The sequence below is a fragment of the Oryctolagus cuniculus genome, chromosome 2 (genome assembly GCF_051225735.1).
Source record: "Oryctolagus cuniculus isolate XC-2025 breed Fujian yellow rabbit chromosome 2, ASM5122573v1, whole genome shotgun sequence".
NCBI classification, from domain to species: Eukaryota; Metazoa; Chordata; class Mammalia; order Lagomorpha; family Leporidae; genus Oryctolagus; species Oryctolagus cuniculus.
The window spans coordinates 38,254,238-38,275,652 of NC_142868.1; the positions used below are offsets into that span (position 1 = coordinate 38,254,238).

The 21,415-nt window shown below is 35.7% G+C and overlaps 1 long non-coding RNA gene across 2 annotated transcripts in view; it reads left to right on the forward strand.

The window, feature by feature from the left end:
* Window positions 1–21,415, forward strand: part of LOC149127735 (uncharacterized) — a 99,925-nt gene that overhangs the window by 36,592 nt on the left and 41,918 nt on the right. The window contains exon 3 of one of the 2 annotated variants that reach the window (XR_016229891.1): window positions 5,358–5,630. The exons of the other annotated variant lie outside the window; for it this stretch is intronic. This is a non-coding gene — a long non-coding RNA (uncharacterized LOC149127735). Of the gene's footprint in view, window positions 1–5,357; window positions 5,631–21,415 lie in introns of those variants that run through there. 2 annotated transcript variants of the gene reach the window in all.

Below are 21,415 nucleotides of genomic sequence, written 5' to 3' on the forward strand. Positions count from 1 at the left end.
AAAAGTTAACTTTTCTGCCCTGTAGCTAGTGACTGTGACTATTTGTGTTATATTTCACAGAGTCACCTAAATCCACTGTATGGGACCTGGGGAAGACCGTATTTGCATTCCATTGCTCTTGGTTTGTACCTCCCAGTGCACAATCCCCAGAGTAACTGGTATTCACCCCATGGGACCTGAACAAGATCTTCACATACCCAGTAATTGGACAGGGGCTTTTGATGCTCTAAGCCCCAACGTGACCACTGTCCAACCATGAGGACCTGGGGAAGATGTCATCCACATCAATTTTATGGCCATAGCTATTTGTGCCACAAGTCACAGCATGATTCATGCTTCCATTTTGGATTGGGGACAGCCTCCTCTCTGTGCCAAAGCACCAGAGATATGACTGTTATCATCACCCTCTTGTGACTGATAGCCAACTTTCTGGCTTCTAAAGACCCACACCTTTGGAAGCCCACATCAACTTCAAAGTCATACTATTACCTCCACAAATAGGTGCAACTAGACAATGGTGGCTGCTGAAGAAATTGATCATAGCTAAACAAATCAGTCAGAAGTTACACTTCAGGGCTCAACTAGAACCAAAGCCAAAGAAACCAAAGCCAACTGAAACCCTACATTCCATATAAAGCAAAAAAAGTTTTATACTCCATAAAGAAGAAGGGATGATCATATCAGATTAACAGACAGCGAAATAGAGACTCAGAAAATATGAAGAAGCAAGGAAGTATTTTATTCCCCCAAAATATGAAATAAATCTATGAAATGGTCAAAAAACAATTGAAAATAATCATCCTAAGAAAACTATGAAAAATGCAAGAGAATACAGATAAATAAATGAAGAAAACAATACATTATATTCATGAGAAATTCAACAAAAATATAGAAATTAAAAAGAGCCAGAAATTCTGGAGCTGAAAATCCAATTAATGCACTAAAAAACAAATTGGGTTGGAAATTATTAAAAGTAATCAAGAAAGCAATCCCATTCACAATAGCTACAAAAAGCTAAATACTTGAAAATAAATTTAATCAAAGTGAAAGATATCTATAAGTAAAATCATAAAACACTGATAAAATAAATAAATAAAAAATGGAAAATACTTCTTGGTCATAGATTGGAAGAATTAATTTCATTAAAATGTCCATGATAACTAAAGCAATCTATAGACATAATGCAATCCTTATGAAAATACCAATGATATTACTTACAGAATTAGTAAAAACAATCCTAAAATTCATATGGAACCAGAAACACCCAAAATAGCAAAGTGATGCTGAGCAAAATAATGTTGATAATGATAGCAATAATAAAGCTGGAGACTTCACCAGACTTGATTTTGAAGCATACTACAAAACTATATTAATTAACACAGCATGATACTAGCATAAAAGCTGACACATAGGTCAATGGAACAGAAGTGCTAATGGAATAGGTCAAATGTTTACATAGCTGTTAATGATAAGTTTATGTTATAGTAATCTAAAAAAAAGTCTAATAAAACCAAAGTAAACTGAATAAAGAAGGCAGAAATAGAACCTTAATGAAGTCAAATCCTTTTCTTCAAAAGATTATAAAATATATCACTTTAGCAAGATTGATCAAAAAACAGTTAATGGTAATGAAAAGATTATCACTCCAAATTCTATTTACATTAAAAGAACAATGACATTTTAGGTACATAGATTTTTAAAAGAAATGGAAAGTTTTCTTGAAAGAAAAATTTTGGCACAAGAAGTATTAGTATTTTACTTAGTTTTAGTACTGAAGAGTAGAGAAAATTGACTATTCGCTAATGTTGCTGCCCAATTTGCATATCCGTGGGGGGTAATGAAATTTATTTCTTCTTTATACCGTACCCCAAGATTAATTCTATATATACTATAGATTTAAGTTTGACTGGCAAAAGCAGTAAAGCTTCTAGAAGAAATAAAGCCCCCCTGAAAAAATTCTGAGCACTCTTGAGACTAAGCTTTTCAGCAGTGGTCTATTTGTCGGCTTGCGTGGTGGTACATTGATTGAGGGCAGAGCTGTGACAAGGAATCCTGCACAGGAATGCCTGTGCATATAAAGGGGAACTAGGCTATCCTGAGAAAGAGATGGAGGAAGTGGTCTCTGCCAAGTTTAACAAGAACAGCTGCTAAGTTGTAGCTCTCTGCAAGAGACTCTGTTGTTTTTTGTACAGAGACATGGGTCCAACTTAATTTCAATGGTTAGGAAGAATTAAAACTTTTTGAATGTGGCCACTCAAAAATGGTGTGTTTAGCCTTTCTTTTGAAAAACTTGTTCTTTATTTTGAAGAGAAACTAGAGTTTCTAAAATTGTTGTAGAACACAAAGTGACTTATGTTTCAGTTTTTAATGGGTGATCTATGAACTTCTGTTAACATTCATGACACTCACCCAGCACACTGACCTCTCCTCGAATGAAGCTTAGCATCATTGTGATATAAATGGAGTGGGAGACAAGGGTGATGCTATGTATCAGGAAGCTGGGCTTATCCCTTACACTGTGCCTGCTAAACTGCATTCATTGTTAGTATTTGAATAGGAAATCCACATCATTACTAGTACCCCAAGTTGGGGTACTCATAGCATTTTGTTCTTAATTTGGGTGTTGGTTTTGACAGTGCTTGGAGGACAAAAAACTCCTTTGTCTATACACTTATGTGTATTTCTTGGCCTGTGCATGGTATTTCAACAAAATCTTTTTAATAGAGAAGCAAAATCCAGAGATAAAAGGACACATAAAATGTTTCTTAACATATTAAGGCTTTATACTATTGCTATTCTAAAGATAATTATAGATAATGTTTTTCTTACATTCTGTTTTCTTCTATTATGAGAAGACCAAAAAAAGAGGAACAGAATATATATTGAAATCTAAAGGAAACATGTTTTTGAAATTGGAAAAAAAGAAATCCACATTGACCTTCTACTACTGGAGAAGCCTTACAATTAAATTAATATAAAGAAAGCTTAGGAAAAATTCTTCAATACTGACACTCTCATGCTGAGCTTGGATGAAGCAGAAAGTGTAAAAACTCTAATGGCAGCCTGGTGTACCTTTCCTGTTGGTTTCCATTGTTTCATTGTTCTTTCTCTCAGTTCACTGCATGGCCTTTCCTTCTCATCCAAATCATCTTTCAAATTCAGGTTCCTGGAAGAAATTAAATAGTGTTTTATAAACCTAAGCATATGACAATAGCCTGGATCCAGAATATCTAATACCTAAGTAATACCTGTGTCAGCACAACTAATTGACTAGAAATAAGGATATTTTGTATTGCTTCCTCTGCATATCAATGAAAGAGTTTGTCTCCTCATTCCCTTACCCCCTCCTCTTTTTCCTTCTTCAATAAGTCAATAGCAAATCTTTATTGAGAGCCAGTCACTTCCTAGGTAATGAGAATGCAGAAGTGTTTGTCATTTTAATTGAAGGGTAGATAATAAGCATAAAAGTATTATATGTAACATAATAGTAAGCATTTGAAAGGAATTAAAACAAAGTAGAGACAGGGTGACTGGTGGGGATGCAGACAGGTGGTCCTATTTTATAGAGGCTTATCAGGAAATTACATTTGATCAATACCTGAAGGAACCAGTCATTGGACCACGCATATTCCATGAAGGAGAGAATTTCAAGCAGAAAATAGCATGTGCAAGTGTCATGATGTGTGGGGTTGCTGGTGCAGGGAGAGACTAGAACCATAACCACAGAGTTGGGTAAACCTTGAGGAGGTGAATGAGATAGAAGGGAGAGCAGGTAGGGAATAAGGCCTGAGAAAATACCATGGAGTTTAGATACTGGATTTAGGATTTTACTGTAAGGAAAATGGAAGTCAAGTGAAGATTTTATTATATGCAGTAAAATCTTCTAGATAGATTTTTGCTAAACTTTCTGAAATTTATAAAATTGATTTAGAGTTCTGGTTCTAGTTCTATTGGGCTTTGTATTAAAAAGTGGAGAGAATTAAACTTTTATGTATTAAACAAATATAGATAAACAATATTCTGAGGAGGTATGTGATTTCCCAGAAGGAAATGATAATAACATCTTAAATTGATAAATAATAACAATATAGTCCTATTCCAGCTGTTCCAAACTACATATGGAAGCAATTGGCACACTATCAATTTTTTCCAGGAGTTAGGGTATAACTTGAAATTTGTTTTTTAATATTTTCACTGATGAAAATCATTGTATATTTAAGCATGGACAAAGACTGCAGGAATAAATGAGATGTTTAGGATACTGAACTTGAAGACCAGGGTGAGTTTGAATCTTTGCTCTGCCACATACTAACTGTGTGACCTTGGGCAAATTCCTCCAGCAACTTCTAGTCTGTTTATTCACAGCATGACCATAATAGTCCCTAATTCATAGATAATATATGTTAAGCACTTACCCCAGTTTCTACCACATAGTAAGCATTTATAAATAATTATGGCTTTAATAATGATATTGGTTTTGTCTGTCCTAGTATTGTTACATATTGAACAGGCTAAAATAGGTTACACTATTTGCATAATGTTAACTATAGCAGACATTAATATTCATTAGTGCACTCAATTTTGGATATGCATAGGATCTAAAATTAATATGCACAAATAAAATAAGAAAAAGCAATAAATGCAGATAATTTGGAGTGACAGGTATCACATCCTTTTAATTAAAAGTTAAAATTAGTATGAAATTTTAATTTTAGTATTATCAGGACTTATTTTTTATTCAAAGAATGCACGTTTCAGAATGCCTTATTTGTCCTTGACTTATCCTGGAATTTTGTCAATAATAACTGTTAAATAAATAGTTAACAGAAGATTTAAAAACTAAAATGTATTGGGGTTGGTGCTGTGGCTCCGTGGGTAATCTGCCACCTGCAGTGCTGGCATCCCATATGGGTGCTAGTTACAGTCCCAGCTGCTCCACTGCCAGTTGAGCTTTCTGCTATGGACTGGGAAAACGGTAGAAGATGGCCCAAGTCCTTGGGCCACTGCACCCACATGGGAGACCCAGAAGAAGCTCCTGGCTCCTGGCTTCCAATTGGCACAGCTCCGGTTGTTTGTGACCATCTGGGAAGTGAACCAGCAGATTGAGGATCTCTCTCTCTCTCTCTCTCTCTCTCTCTGTGCCTCTGCCTCTCTGTAACTCTGCCTTTCAAATAAATAAATAAATCTTTAAAAAAATGTGTTTTCATGAAATTAGGATCCCTGCTCATGGCTGGTAGACATGAAAAATGGTATGGTGGGGCCGGTGCTGTGGCGCAGTGGGTTAATGCCCTGGCCTGCAGCGCCAGCATCTCATATGGGCACTGGTTTGAGACCTGGCTGCTCCATTTCTGATCCAGCTCCCTGATGTGGCCTGGGAAAGCAGTAGAAGATGGCCCAAGTCCTTGGGTCCCTGTGCCTGTGTGGAAGACCCCGAAGAAGCTCCTGGCTCCTGGCTTCGGATCGGCACAGCTCCAGCCATTTTGGCCAATTGGGGAGTGAAACAGAGGATGGAAGACTTCTCTCTCTCTCTCTCTCTCTCTCTCTCTCTCTCTCTGCCTCTCCTTCTCTCTCTGTGTATCTGTGTAACTCTGACTTTCAAATAAATAAATTAAAAAAAAAAAAAAGAAAAATGGTACGGTAGCCATGGGCAATAAGATGGTGGTTCCTCAAATAGTTACAGAAAGAATTACCTTACATAATTCAACAACTTCATTTCTAGGTATATACCCAAAAGAATGTAAAGCAGGGATTAATTTTTTTAACTTTTATTTAATGAATATAAATTTCCAAAGTACAGCTTATAGATTACAATGGCTTCCCCCCCCATAACGTCCCTCCCACCCACAACCCTCCCTTTTCCCACTCCCTCTCCCCTTCCATTCACAAGATTCATTTTCGATTCTCTTTTTTTTTAATTTTTAAAAATTTATATCAAGGAAACACATTTAATGTATTTCATATACATGTTTTTAGGTCCATAATGGATGCAGCACCATAACTTTCAATGGCTGTAAGTAGAAACAGCCCAACTGATCACCAAAACTAACAAACAGAAATAAAAAACACAGGAATAAAAAAAAAAACACAATGTATATACTGGCACATGCAGTGGGATACTATTCAGCCTTAAAAGGAAAGGAGTTCTACTATAACACAGACAATTCTTGTTTTTTTTTTTTGTTGTTGTTGTTCTCATTTCTTGATATACTACAAATAAAATGGTGCTGAGTATTCCTAGATTTAATTAACCTAAATTCTGTAATTCTGTTCCAAAACATTCAGAACACATAGTGTCTTTTCCCTCAAACCCTATTTAGTTTAGACAAGAGAATACAGCAAAAAAGAGACAAGTCATTTTCAGCCTGAAACCATATCACCTTTGGTGGAGATGAAAAACAATATAATGGTTGAAGTTTGATTCATATATAGTAATCTTTAAGAAACAACATTTACATATTTACATTCTGTTTTGTTTCTGTTGTTTGTTTTAGTACTGTGAGCACACACAAGGCTCATTGTCATTTGTGAAGTGAGGTGATTTTAGATCCAAGGAGAAGTATTTAAGCAGGACGTAGAAGGTAAAATTGCTTGGTATAAATACATGCAAAGGAGGTTATAGTGCAAGAGCTACAAAAACAGGAATCTTAATGTTCCAAGTGTTAAGATTTCAAGGCTTTCAACCATTTTCATCAGTACAAACAGACTAAAAATATGGAGAACAAATTGACAAAAATTGTCATGTAAAGTAGTGCTTTCGTGAATCAGAAAAATTACATTCAAGGGGAAACAAAAGTTTTCACCAAAATAAACCAATTGAGGAGTGATTGTGCACAAAACACAGGAAAAGTGTCAAGGTGATGTGGAATCAGCCATTTGATTGAGATTTTAGAGAAATGTGGTTTCTCATTGCTCTTCCTGAGAATTTTGAGCAAACGTTCTATCCATGTGTTTTCATAGACAAAGAAGTCCAGGGTTCTGTACAGAAACCTGATTGAATCACCAAAGATTAGTCCTCTAGATGTATGGAAATAGGAGGAAAGTGTGATAATGAGTGGAAAAATCTTTGTTTCTTCAGAAGATGATTTAAAATTGTTCCTAAAAATTAGCCCTTTCAGCAGTACAACAAATGTGTGTGGTGGGAGTGGGCTCTATGAGACCTAAGAGTCTACTGAGACCTTCCTAATCAGAACTACCCATGGTAGCACTATGTCTCATTTGTAACTTCTTTCCTACTGTATTTTCACACACACACACACACACAAACTGCAAAGACACAACAATGGTACTAATTCTGAGATCTATTCAGTCAAAATCCAAATCTTATAAGCCATTGCTAATAAGTTTTATTTTTTTTTATTTCCTCTGGTTCCTTTAAGGTGTTGTACATAGGGAACCATGTCCTTTCTTAAGTAGTAATAATTGTTTCATTGATAGAATTTGGAATTAAATGTTTATACTTCAGTATTTGTTTATGAGAATTCTATGTTCCTGTTAGTTTTTAAAAAATTGAGTTAATAACTAGAATAATTTGGCAGTTAAGTTTGACCATTTTTTCACAGTCAAAAAGAAAATTACATGTCTAAAATCCCTCTTAGAGTGGAATTGTCAGTACAAAAGTATTTTCAAAAGTCTAAAGTACAGATGAGCCTTTTGGGCTTCAATTAAGACCAAGACATCTGGGGAAGATTGTGGGATTACTTGAGACTCCCTGAAAGAGGGAGAGAGAAGCTGAAAGGAGGGAGAGGGGTCAATATTACAAATAGATTCACCATTGTTTAGTTTTTCCCCTTTTATGTTATTTCTAAGAAATAAAGGAAAATATACACCTCATTCCTTATTTTAAGAATTGTCAACTTATTTCTAAAAGAGCTTGTTATTTATATTACTATCAACATAAAATAAGTACAACCCGGTGTGCCAAATATCATTGTTAACGTCCGTATGCTATACAATTTTTAAGTGAATCTGGTAGAATTGTTCATAATGAGTATAGAGTGAGGAAAATAAAGGACTACCTGAACCGCTTTGAGGACAAAGAGAACAGGGTGGATATATGCTGACTATAATTATACTCATTATTTTTATTATATGTTAGAATACATTGCTGTTGTGTTAATGGTTAAGAATCACTCCATGTGGTTTCAGTGAGGGTTGTGATATTGCTATGTCATTTTCTCTTTTGTCATGGTTGGTTGGTTGATTGATGAGATCTTGACCCATTTGGATCACTGGGTCCATTAACTAGGAGTACTGGTGAATATTAGAGTCAATTTGTACTTGATTCCAAACTTGTAATATGGAATACCCATGGGTTACTGGTTGTTTCATTACATAGACTGCAAAGGTAATGAAATTTCCTGTGGAAAGATCATACGAAAGGATCTATAAAGAGGCAGACACAAAAGCTGGAGAAACTACTGATTGTAATGGAGTCATTGTTCCATTCCTTTCATGGTCTTTCAACCTTGAATTCTTTAATTTTTTTTTATAACTTAGTGCTCTTGCACATTTTTCTATCTATAAGGTGATCTACGTTGGATTTTCACCTGGGAAATCTCATTCTTTTCATAAATGAACTTTGCTCTAGGTTAAATATTTATTAACTGTCAGTTAATTCTATCAGTCCCTTGCAATTATCTGTTAATTCACAGTGAGTTGTTAATACATGTTAATAACTTAATGTACTTTCACAAATATGGTAAATCACAATTTTCCAGAAAGCATTATAATTTTCTGTTCCTTTGTTATACCATTATTTCAGTGAACTTAAGAAGACCTTGAAAAAGTCTGGAATGGCTCCTTTTTAATTTTCTGACTTTTATATCTATTATTCTATCTATCTATCTATCTATGTGCACTTACTGCCACTGTTTTCTGTGCTTCCTGGGTGTCTGCTTTTCCTCAGCTCCCTGTGTGTGGTCCATTTGGAGCTGAGGGGGCCTGTATTACAAACTAATAAGTAAATCCCATATTTGTTCAGAAGTAAACTCGCCTTGGACTGTTTGAACCTTTTTATGTACCATGATATAAAACAAACAAAAACCAGAAAACTAAAAAAAAATTCATAAAAGTATACTTCCCTTGACTACAGCTTCCTGGAGTTATAACCACCAAATTACATTGACATGCATATTCTGAGTCTCTTAGCACTCCTGTTTCATTGAGTGCAAATTTGCCAAGCAGAAACTTCCCTATTTACTAGGGCTGCTGTAACAAAGTACCATAAACTGATGGCCTAAATGTGTAGAAATTTGTTTTCTCACAATTTAGGAGGTCAGAAGTCCAAGGTAAAAGTATTGGCAGTGTTGGTTCTACTGGAGTCACTGAGATAGAATCTCTTTCAGGCCTGTCTCCTACTTTATGGGATCCACAGCGATTTGAGGCTTTCCTCTGCCTCTGTCTTCACATAACCTTCACTCTGCCTCCATGTGTTCAGTCTCTTCTCTGTCTATTCTCCTACATGGACACTAAAAATAGGGGTTTTATGTCTACCTCGTCAAGGATGATCTCTTATTGAGAGCTTTGATTTAACTGTGTTTGCAAAGACTGTTTCTAAATAAATTGATATTATCTTAGATAAAGTTAAAATATGGAAAACAGTTTCTAACCCAAGTGTGGAAAATTCTGACTTCTTCACAGAGAGATAAACCAGGATGCTATTGCACGAGTTAGGTGAGATAATTATGGCTCAAGGCAAATTAGGTCAAGGAGCTGTGATAACCTCTTTTGGGAACTTACAAGATTCATCTCCCATCATATTATTCATATTCCCAGATCCACTCATTCCCTTGAGGAATATGGGAAATAAAAGCTAAAAGAAAATAAAAGAGATATTTTATATTTTAAGAGTGGATGTATGCCTTGGCAGAGCAAATGTGCATTTTAAAATAAACCATACAAAGCTTTTCAGGGAAATGACTAGAATCAGAAAAATGAATTTCCAGTGATAGTCTCACTGCAGTTGACACAGATATACAAGGGCTAACTCTGTTTCTTTTTGCCAATTCTTTTCTGTGAGTGCTTGATACATAAAAGTTCACAAAACCATGGCAGCAATTCCTCTGAAGTATGTCTCTTGCTGGAAAATTATATGAGAAAAATGAAACTAAAGTCTTTGAAAGCCACATTCCAGGGAATTTACCATACTAAAATTAGGAAACTTCTAAATCCTTATATTATATTGCCCACCTGGCAATATTAAAAGGACTTGCCGATACAGAGCACTCTCTGAAGTCAGAGGAGGGGTCATATATATCACAATACTAATTCGAAATTGAGAAGTTTTTCAGGAACATTGAAGGATCTAAGATTTTTGTCCTATTTACTAACAACTTATTTTGTCACAGTATTATGGATACTGGCAGAAGACATGCCATTCCTAGGTCAAAAACAAAGGACTTTACTACCATTGGTATAGTAGGATGTATGAGTTTCACACTCCATCTGATTTCTTTACCCAGCCTGCCCTCCCCCAACTAAGCTACACTGGGGCAGAATAGAAGTGGACCAAGGTGAATGTGGTACACAATGTGTGTGTGTATGGCAGCTGAGAAACCCTATGCTTAAGGAAATGTCAATCTCTCATAGACAGTATCCCTGTTTTCCATGATTGTTTGCTATTCAAACATTCTTCAAAAGAAAGTTCACAAAAATATCTGTCAGAAATGTTGCTCATAGACATACAGAAACATGAAAGACCCTTGGTGAATTTCATTCCAGTGGTGTTTATGAAGAAAACCATGCAAATCATATTCAAATACAATTTTAACTGATAAATTAGTAATCATTGTAAAACAAATTTACCACTGTAAAATACTTGTAACTACCAATGCTTTGCAGCACACCTATACCACATTTACATACCTGGGTTGAGGAGCTGTTTTTTACATGAAGTGGTTAACCTAAATTGGACTCTGTGAAATTGATCAACTAAGAGCAGGCAAGTGTTCTCTTTTAGGCCCACAAAGCTGTGCAAGTCCAGCTAACCTTCTTTGGGAGGATTCCATTCTCTCCCTTCTATCCACTTCTCATCTGTATAGCTTGTGGAGAACAGTGAGGGGGCTACAAATGGAGGACATATGGTTTGTTTAAAACTCCCATGATGTGTACTTTATACATTGTATGTGTGTGTGGGTGCAAACTGTTGAAATCTTTACTTAGTACACAGTTGATCTTCTGTATATAAAGTTAAACTAAAAATGAACCTTAATGAAGAATGGGATGGGAGAGAAAGTAGGAGATGGGATGGGAGTGGGGTGGGAGGGTGGATATGGGTGTAAAAACCACTATATTACTAAAGTCTTACCTATGAAATTTGCTTTCATTAATTAAAAGCTTTAGAAAAATAAAAAATAAAATTCCCATGATGTATGATATTGAAAGAATTTACTGGGTACTTGGAAATGATAGCAGAAAACCAAAACAGCATGTCCTAAGTAGTAGAAATTTTTATCAACTGTATTCCATATTCTTTACACTGAACTTGGAAAAGACACCTAAATTGTTTGTAACTTACTGAGAAATACTATTAGCTAAGGATATCTGTATCTACAGGTCTCTTACTGTGATTCTCATTATTGTAACTGATAAACCAGATTTTTCAGAACTAATCATGCATTCAAATTTATCTCCATGGTCGCTTTTGGTATTTGTTCAGCTAGTTGGAACCATGTTTAATTTTGTGATTCTTTCTATCCATTGTCTAGCCCTGCTTTACATGAATTGTAATTATTTCTTTCATTTTACCTTCCTCTTCTTCTGACATGACCTTCAAGATAATGCGACACAGTTTAGATTTAGTTTTGATTAATTCAAATAAAAAAATTTCTGTAAATTAATGAAATGACAGCATGAAGAAATAAAGTTACTATATTTCTGAAGGCTTACTTGAAAACTTTGGAAATATGTGATAATGGAAGTCATTAAGAATTACTGTCAATTAGTACTGGTTGAATCAAATGTAAATGACATTTTTGTATATATTTTACTTGAACTTGAATTTGTCCTCTAATTTTATAGAAGTCTCTACTGGAAACTACGAATCTTTTATTTAATATGCAGCTTATTCATCAATAAGACATTAAACTATAAAGACATATGTGTAAGGACAGATCCATTGTCATGTATTGCAAGACTAGTGCAATATATGTCTGTTTATCTATCTATAATTTTCTAATTCCCCATGTTAGTGAAATAAGTCACAAATCTCAGTTAGATGGGGACTTCTGTATTAGTCAGTTCCCATTGCTATAACACATATACCAGAGGCTGGGTAATGTATAAAGAAAAGAGCTGGTTTTTTGTTGTTTTTAACTCACAGTTTTCTAGGCTAAACATTCAAGCTGAGATAGCCCCATTTGTTCAGCTTCTGGCAAGTACCTCATGGTAGATGGCATCATGGCAGAAGCATATGAAGAACAGTTCACACGGTAAGCCAGGAAGCCAGAGAGATTCAGAGGTTAGGTTCACTCTTTTATAACAACTCACTCTTAAGGGAACTAACCAGGCAGCATGAGAACTACCTTAATCTTTCTGAAGGCAATGCCAGCTTGACCTAACCACCTCCCACTAGGCTCTACCTCTTAATGGTTTCAACACCACTTAGACAACCAGACAGGGGGCCAAACTGTCAATACATGAACCCTTGAGAAACAGATCACTTCTTCTAAGATGAAAAATGGAGACAAAAGCTGTCTATTGCCTTTTAAAGGCTTTTGCATATATATTTTATGATTCAATTTGTGATGATTTTTTATTTATTTGAAAGGTAGGGTCAGGGAAACAGAGAGAGAGAGAGAGAGAGAGAGGTGTCTTTCGTTGTTTCACTTACTAAATGTCTACACCAGCCAGGGCTATGCCAGGTTAAAAGCAGGAGCCTGAAACTCCACCTGGTTCTGTCTCATTGCTGGCAGGCACGCAAGTACTTGAGCCATCATGCTGCTTCCCTTGATGAGTATTAGCAGGAAACTGGATTGGAAGTAGAGGTGGTACCTGAACCCAGGCACTTTGATACGGGATGCAGGTGTTCCATGAGGTGACTTAATCCACTGTTATGCAGTGCCCACCCTGTGGTGATTGAAAGTGGAATCATGTAGCAGGCCTTTAGCCTACCAGTTAAGATGCTTGAATCCTACATCTGAGTTTCTAGATTTGATTGCTGGCTCTGGCTCCCAACTCAGACATTCTGTTAATGATGGCCCTGGAAGGCAAGAGTGATGGCCCAAGTAATTGAGTTCTTGGCACACTTCTGGGAAATCTGCAAGGCTTTTTATTAACCCATCCACAGTGGTTTGCATGCAGTCATTGGAGTACAAGCCAGTTCCTCCTGAATTTCCCAGCAGAACCAACTGGCTAAACTGTAGATGTAGCTTTTGCTTTGTGTCTGCTTGTGTTTTTCAAACAAAGTGACATATGAGCATTGAGTTTTAGAAAATTTGAGTTTTGTATTGCATGGCATTCTATCAAATATAGGCCCTTTTAAATTTATTTTAGTATCCAAATTTTGGCCATTTAGGTAACCAAAAATTTTTATATTACCAATATAAGTTTATATTGGTAATAATCATCCTGTGTTGACCGCAAATTTTTCTCTTTGGGTAAGTTACTAGAGGCCTAGCTGCTATATCATAATATGACTAATTCTAGGGCTCTTGATATATGTAGCTTACCTAAACTATAGAAATTATACAAGTTAAATTTACTGTAGCTAATTTATTGCATCTGATTGAATAATAAATACTGACATTTTAACTTTCTTAGTCAAATTGTTAGGCAAAAAATAATATTGTCTTTCTGTAGTGTACATTTGGTTTTAAGAGGAACAATGTCCCCATATATTTCATTCTTCTCCATGTGAATTGCCTGAACCTTGTGTATTCTTCAGAAAGATATCAATTGTAGTTTGTCTTATTGACTACAGATGTTTTAGCCATCCTGTTGACTTTTAATTTTCTTTATGATGTTTTCAGGTGCACAACACATGAACAAAACTAGAAGTATGTGAAAATACTCTTTTAAATGTGAGAAACATTTAAATTGTCAAAGGGATTGATTATCACAGCAAATCAATCAATCTTTAATTACTTGGTTAAAGTTTATAAATTTTAAACCTTTGCATAAAAAGGGAAAAACAGTGCCTGAGTATGACTTTGTTATAGCAAGTTACTGCTTTTGTAGCATAAAATATTCCTCCTCTGAAAATAAAATCAAAACAGTAAATTTATTCATTTTGTCATTTAGACATTCAGGTAAACCCCAGAGATCAAAGTTATAGTAAATTGTTGGTATGGAGTTGTAGTACTTTTTTTTTTTTTTTGTGGGTTTCTGAATGGTAGGGTTCTTAGGGAATAACATACTTAAAATATTTTTCAAAACAATTTCGCTACTGCATTTCATACAAGGCAAAATGAAGTGTGATATCTATCTATCTATCTATCTATCTATCTCTCTCTCTATCTATCTATATATATTTGCCAATTATATCTAAAAGTAAACCTCAGCAGAAATTCAGTTACTTTCATCACAAGAAAAAGAGACATAAATATAGTGTTACACAGAACAAATCATAAATATTTTATTATACTGTAATGCTGAGGACATTTTAAGGCATAAACCATGGAAATTAACTTTATTGAAAAAGAGAGGAAAGAACCTGGAAAGGGAATTATAAAAAATCAGTTACTAAAATTTTAGCATATAAATTTTTCAAAGGGAGTTTAAAAAAGATGCTTTTCCTCCAGGACACTCTGTCAAAAAAAAAAAAAATGACCTAAATGAAGGATCTCCGCGTGTGAGATGCCAGTGGAAGGAACGGGTCATCAAAGAAGGAGGTACCTTTCTCTGAAGGAGGAGAGAACTTCCACTTTGACTATGACCTTGTCTAAATATGATCAGAATTGGTGAACTCAAAAGGCTTCCATAGCCTTGGCAACTCATGACAAGAGCCTAGTGTGATTACTGATGCCATAAACAGAGTGTCAAATTGTTAAGTCAACAACAGGAGTCACTGTGTACTTACTCCTCATGTAGGATCTCTGTCCTTAATGTGCTGTACATTGTGATTTAATGCTATAACGAGTACTCAAACAGTATTTTTCACTTTGTGTTTCTATGTGGGTACAAACTGTTAAAATCTTTACTCAATATATGCTAAACCGATCTTCTGTATATAAAGAGAATTGAAAATGAATCTTGATATGAATGGAAGGGGAGAGAGAGTGGGAAAGGGGAGGGTTGCGGGTGGGAGGGAAGTTGGGGGCGGGGGGAAGCCATTGTAATCCATAAGCTGTACTTTGGAAATTTATGTTCATTAAATAAATGTTAAAAAAAAAGATGCTTTTCCTTTACTCAAATGAAAACTCAAAAGAAGTTACAGGGAACCATAATTTGATTTCAAATGAGAAGCATTTTACAAATGCTTTTCTAGCAAACTTTTGAAGGTTGAGTTTTCTTTTCACAGAAGTTGCTGTTGTACAACTCTTGCATTCTCGTTCCATGCCCAGATGTTGCTTATGCAAATGCATGAACTTTCAGTTAAGGAGAATTTACTCTCATTTCTTACCTTTTGGAGTCATGCATTACTGGGCCTTATTCCAGTTCCCACAGTTTGGCATAAACAGTGGCCACAAACTGTCTGACACCTGGTTTAAGGTTTGAAAGCTTCTAGAGCAAGTACAGAACATTAGTGTGAGAAAAACAGATGGTCAGCCACCTTCTGGAAGTCCACTCTTTTGTGTTTGCACTGGCAAAATCATATTCAGGGGAGAAGGAGAGACAAAGGTCAGCCGACAACTGGAAAATTGATCATTGGGTGAATTTTCTTTGTACTTTTTAAAATATTGGGTTAAGATTTATGTAAGGTGAAATGTATAGACTTTAAGCATAGTGGTAAATGAAAACAAATGTTTATAGACATGTATTCTACCTACATTCCAATCAAAATATGGAAATTTTCATCATCCCAGAAGGTTATCTAATACCTATTGCTTACTCACTATCCATCCTTCCAGGAAGTCTTGTTGATTTTTATTGCCATCAATTAGGTTGTCTACTCTTAAACTATATATGAATAAAATATCCTGTGTAAGTTATCTTTATCCATTTTATTAACATAATATTTTGATATTTATTATATTATTGTGTTTATTTTTAATACTGAGTTGTACTCAACTATGAGTATCTCTAATTTAACCACTGGCTTGATTTCAACCAAATGAGTTTGATGATTGGGTTTCCAATTTCTGCAAAATAAGTCATTGAAGTTTTTGTAGGGATGACATTAAATCTAAAATTAGAGAGTAATGCTGAGTCTCCTGATCATGAATATTTAATATCTTTCCATTTGTTTAGCTATTCTTTTATTTTGCAACAATATTTCGTACTTTTCAGTGAATATATCTTGTATGTTTTTCCAGTTTAAATCTACATAGTTTATTTTATTCATTTTAAAGAGTTACAGAGAGATATAGAGGCAGAGAGAGAGAGAAAGAGAGAGAGAGATCTTTCATCTGATGGTTCACTCCCGAAATGGCCTCAACAGCTGGAGCTGAGCCTATTTGAAGCCAGGAGTCAGGAGCTTCTTCCAGGTCTCCCACCTGGGTGCAGGGGCCTAAGCACCACTGCTTTCCCAGGTGCATTAGAAGGGAGGTGGATTGGAAGTGCAGCAGCCAAGACTTGAACTGGCACCAGGATGCTGGTGCTGCAGGGTTTTAACCCCTGCGCCACTGTGCCAAGCTCCATTTTATTCTTTTTATGCTCTGTAAATAGTATTTCTCTATTAATTTAACTTTCCAACTCTTTATTGCTACTCTATAGAAATATATTTGATTTTAGTGTATTAAAATTACACTTTGAGGGGCCAGTGCTGTGGTGCAGTGGGTTAAAGCCCCAGCCTGCAGCGCTGTCATTGCATTTGGGCCCTGGTTCAAGTTCCAGCTGCTCCACTTCTGATCCAGCTCCCTGTTAATGTTAAATGTGCCTGGGAAAGCAGTGGAAGATGGCCCCTGCACTCACCTGGAAGACCCAGAAGAAGCTCTTGGCTCCTGACTTCAGATTGGTTCAGTTCTGGCCATTGTGGCCAGTTCAGGAGTGAGTCAGCGGATGGAAGACCTCTCTGTCTCTACCTTTCTCTGTGACTGCCTTTCAAATAAATAAATCTTTTAAAAAATTGCACTTTGGAACCTTACTTATTTCTAATATACTTTGATAGATTCCTTATGATTATATATATATGTATATATATATGAAAGAATCATCTGTGAAACAGAGTTTCACTCCAACCTTTTAAATATGGATGATTTGACTTTTATTTCTTTTTCTTGCCTAATTTACGTGGGAAGAAACTTAAGCACAATGTTTAATAAATTATTAAAAGTAAAATATTTGTTTTGCTTCTGAATTTTTTGGGTAAACTTTTGGATTTTCAACATTATATATGATGCCAACTGTGCATTTTTCATAGATAAGCTAGCTTTATCTACTTAAGAGAGCCTCTTTCCCTTGTTACCTTGAAGAGTTGTTGAATTTTATCCAATGGTTTTTCTATATCTATTGAAATGGTCACATGCTGTTATTTTGTTGTTGTTGTTGTTAATGTGATATGTGACATCCATTTATTTTCACGTCTGTTTTAGTTCACCTTTGTTCTTGTATGATAGAATCACACAGACTGGATGATTTATAAAGAACAGAAATTTATTTTCTCACAGTTTCAGAGGCTTAGAAGTCCTAGATCAAGGTGCTGGCATCTGGAGAGTGCTTTCTTATTGCATTCTTAGAAGAGAAGAAGCAGTGTGTCTTCACCTGACAGAAGGCAGAAGGGCAACACAATAAAAGATGACCTAATTCACCCTTTTGTGGTAGCATTAATCCCATCATGGCTATTCAGTTTATTTTTTTCCTTTATTGTTTCTCTCTTCTTGCATTGTTGCTTTCTTTTGTGTTATGTATCTTTCATTTGTACTATTTTAACTTTTGTATTGTTTCTTTTTAGGGCTTTTTCCTTATACCTTGCCTTGGGAATTATGAGTTACGACAACATTGTTTATATTAATACAAAATTAATTTTAATAATACATAAATCTTTGCATATATATTTTTCCATATAGTTACCTTCATTCCTTCTGCTTTGTGTCATTTTATGCAAATAATTCTCTTGCATATTATAAGCAAAATTGACAATATTTTATAGTTTTTTAAATGGATTTGTCTTAAGTTAGAATTGAAGAGCTTCAAGCAAAAATTCGTTTATGCTGCCTTTTATATTTGTTTAGGTAGTTGCATTTACTGGTGATATTTATTTCTTTGTTTAGTTAAATTTAGTGTTTAAAGTACTTACATTTCAACCTTAAGTTTTTCCCTGTGAACTTCTTACAGATAGTCTACTGACAGATTCAGTGAAGTTTTCCCAGGTGTTCTTCCCTAAAGGTTTGGATACTTTTCTCAAAATACCCTCATAGTGAGGTGTCATCCTTATTTGGCCCTCCAAAAAGTCAACAAGCCAAATGACTCATGCATCCCCCAAAACTGTTGTCCTGACCTTTGCTGTTTATCAGTCTGCTTTTCCTTTGAGTGGATGGGCCACTTAAAGTGAGCCACCGCTTTGTGTTTTATCTTTAGTATCATACTGATAAAGTCATGTTTCCTCTTCTGTTATAATTATTGGAACAAATGTTTCAGGATCTTGATTATTCTTATTTAAAATTAATATTAAATTATCTAGTCTTGTCTTGGCACCCATCAAGTTTGGCACTCCTCAAGGAGAAAATTTGGTCAACTTTAACTTTTTAGTCAGAATTTGGTAAGCTGAACTGATTTAGCTGGTCAAGGTGTTTGATATTGTTTCTCTTGTTTGTGTCATTCCTCTTCAATTAGGATAAGAACAAGATTAACTTTTTCATGTAGATTGATGTTAGGAGCCTGACTGTGTGGGCTTCATCTCCAACATTGTCTTGTACCTTCTTATAATTGGACATTTCAAACTTTTCTTTGGGACATTATCCTCATAAACATTTTTTGTAAAGTGTGGTCAATTATTTTACTGTTCTTCCACTTAAGCTTCACCATTACTTTGATGTTTATCCTTGCTTCAATTTTAGCTCAGTTCATGTTGCTATGACAGAGGCTGTTTTTAAATCTATAGCTTATCCTTCTTTGTACGTTAAACTAGATTCTGTTCAGACATGCTGTAATTAATTACTATAAGTTTCTTTTGGTGCAAAAATAAATTTGAAATCCATGCATAGTTTTTTTTATCATATACATTTACCATTAATACTCACACTCATACACATACAAAGACATATCTACATCCGTGAAAAAAGAATAGGAGATTATGGGCCAGACTGTGGTAAAGTTATAGAAATGGTCACATAAAAGTGAATGAAATGTGATCTTTGTATTACACATAGTGTCCACCAAAGAACATCCATGCTGTAGTGACATTAAACAATCAAGTAGACAGAATGACCTATAACGTTGTCTACAAAAGGCTCTCTTGTCAACCAAACTAGCGATGGAAAAATAGCTTCATAGATGAAATGGCCATTGCGGTAGATGTAGAGACTGTGCCTAGGCCCCAGATCTGGAGGACTCCCACCCATTATAATGATCTATCTCTTGCTGACTCAAATGTCATACATGCTAGCAACAGAGGCTACATCTTAGCCCACAGTAGGAACCATTCCTTGAAGTTACTAACCTGTTTTTTGCTAATCCTCTAACCTGGAATGGCCAATGATTTGTTCACACAAATATTTTGATTATTAATCTGTCTTTCCTGCCAGCAGAACTTTAACCAGCACTTTATCCAAAGGCTTACAGAATATTGGATATACTGGAATGTAGTCCCACCTAAAATTGTGTCAGATTAGGTGAACCAGTTTACAACAAAGGAGGTGTAGAAATGAACCTATGACTCAGGAATCCATTGGTAATATCACATGCCACATCACTCAGAAGTTGATCACCTGGGAGACAATAGCAACAGTCCATTGAAGGCATAGCTGGTGTACTAACTTGGAAGCAATGTTCTATGTAGATGAGAGGCTATACTCCAAGATGCATCGTGCACTTTAAATAAAGGCTAACACTGTTGAGCTCCTTAGAATGAATGCATGAGTCCAGGAAGCATGAAACAGAAGGAGAAATGACCTCATGAGTTACTTCTAATGACTGAAAGATTTTGTGCTTCTTGTCCTCACTACTCTGATTCCTAAAAGGGGACATTTTCACCATCAGCAGAAAAATGGCATCATTGAACATTACCATGACTTCCAGTGCATGTTGAACTATGTTTCTACTAAAACCAGCAGGCAAGAACAGGATATCTTTGGAATTGCCATTTCACAGTGGAGACAGAGAACACATGTAAAACCAAGTGATGTACCTGAGGATCTGCTGTGATCTTGTATTAATACAAAAATTCATATGTTGAAACACTAGTCTCCAATATAATGGTATCTGGATAGAGGGTTGTTTTTGAGGGTAATTAGGTCATGAGGTTGGAGACTTTATAAGAAAACTCAGGAGAGAACATGCTTGCTTCCTTTCTCCTTGTTTTCAGCTCTGTGAGGTTATAACAAGATGGGTGATGCCTGCAAATGAAGAAGGAGGCCTTTATCAGCTAACATTTTATCTGACTTCCTAGCCTGCAGAACTTTGAGAAATAAATTTATTCTTTAAGCTACCAGATTTATGGTAGTTTTGTTATAGCAGCCAGACTAAGACATTGCTTATTGGTTCTTTCTTGCCTGACTGTGAGTATAAATAGATAGTTATAGCAAACCCAGCCTACAAGGGCACAGTGACCTTGTTTCAGGGAGTTTTTAGATGAATGTGTACTTCACGCCATTAGGAGAGCTTCCAAGGTCATAAGAGTTTGTAGTTGACAGTGAGAAAACTCAACAAAGGAGTGGAACAGCCAGGACTTGAACTGGCACCCACATGGGATGCTGTTGCTGCAGGCTGCAGCTTTACCTTCTATGCCAAAGCATCGGCCCCAAGATGTTGTCTTTTAAATGTTGATGGAAAGGTGGGTACGATTGGCACCAGGGGTGGATGTGGTAGACCAGAGGGATGACTCACTTGATACTTGGTCAGAAAGCTTGCTATGCAGCTGGTGGCATTACAGTCAGTAGGCAGCCTCCAACTCTCAAGTCCTCAAGACTTGCCTCAGTTGTCCAAAGCTGTTTTGTTCTAGGTCACATCCTTCCCACAAAATCCTACAACTAGTTACTAAACAAGTGAAGTTTCGAAGGTTCCCATTTTGGTCCAACATGGAACATTCAGATAGCTACTATTTTACTTAGAGATCTCTAGAGTTTGGCCAAGATTGTATCAGACCTGCATTTCAGTTAAAATTATTCCCCTGTGCCATCTTGCTTCCTGTATTTTCATGGATGCATGGGTTTTTTTTTGG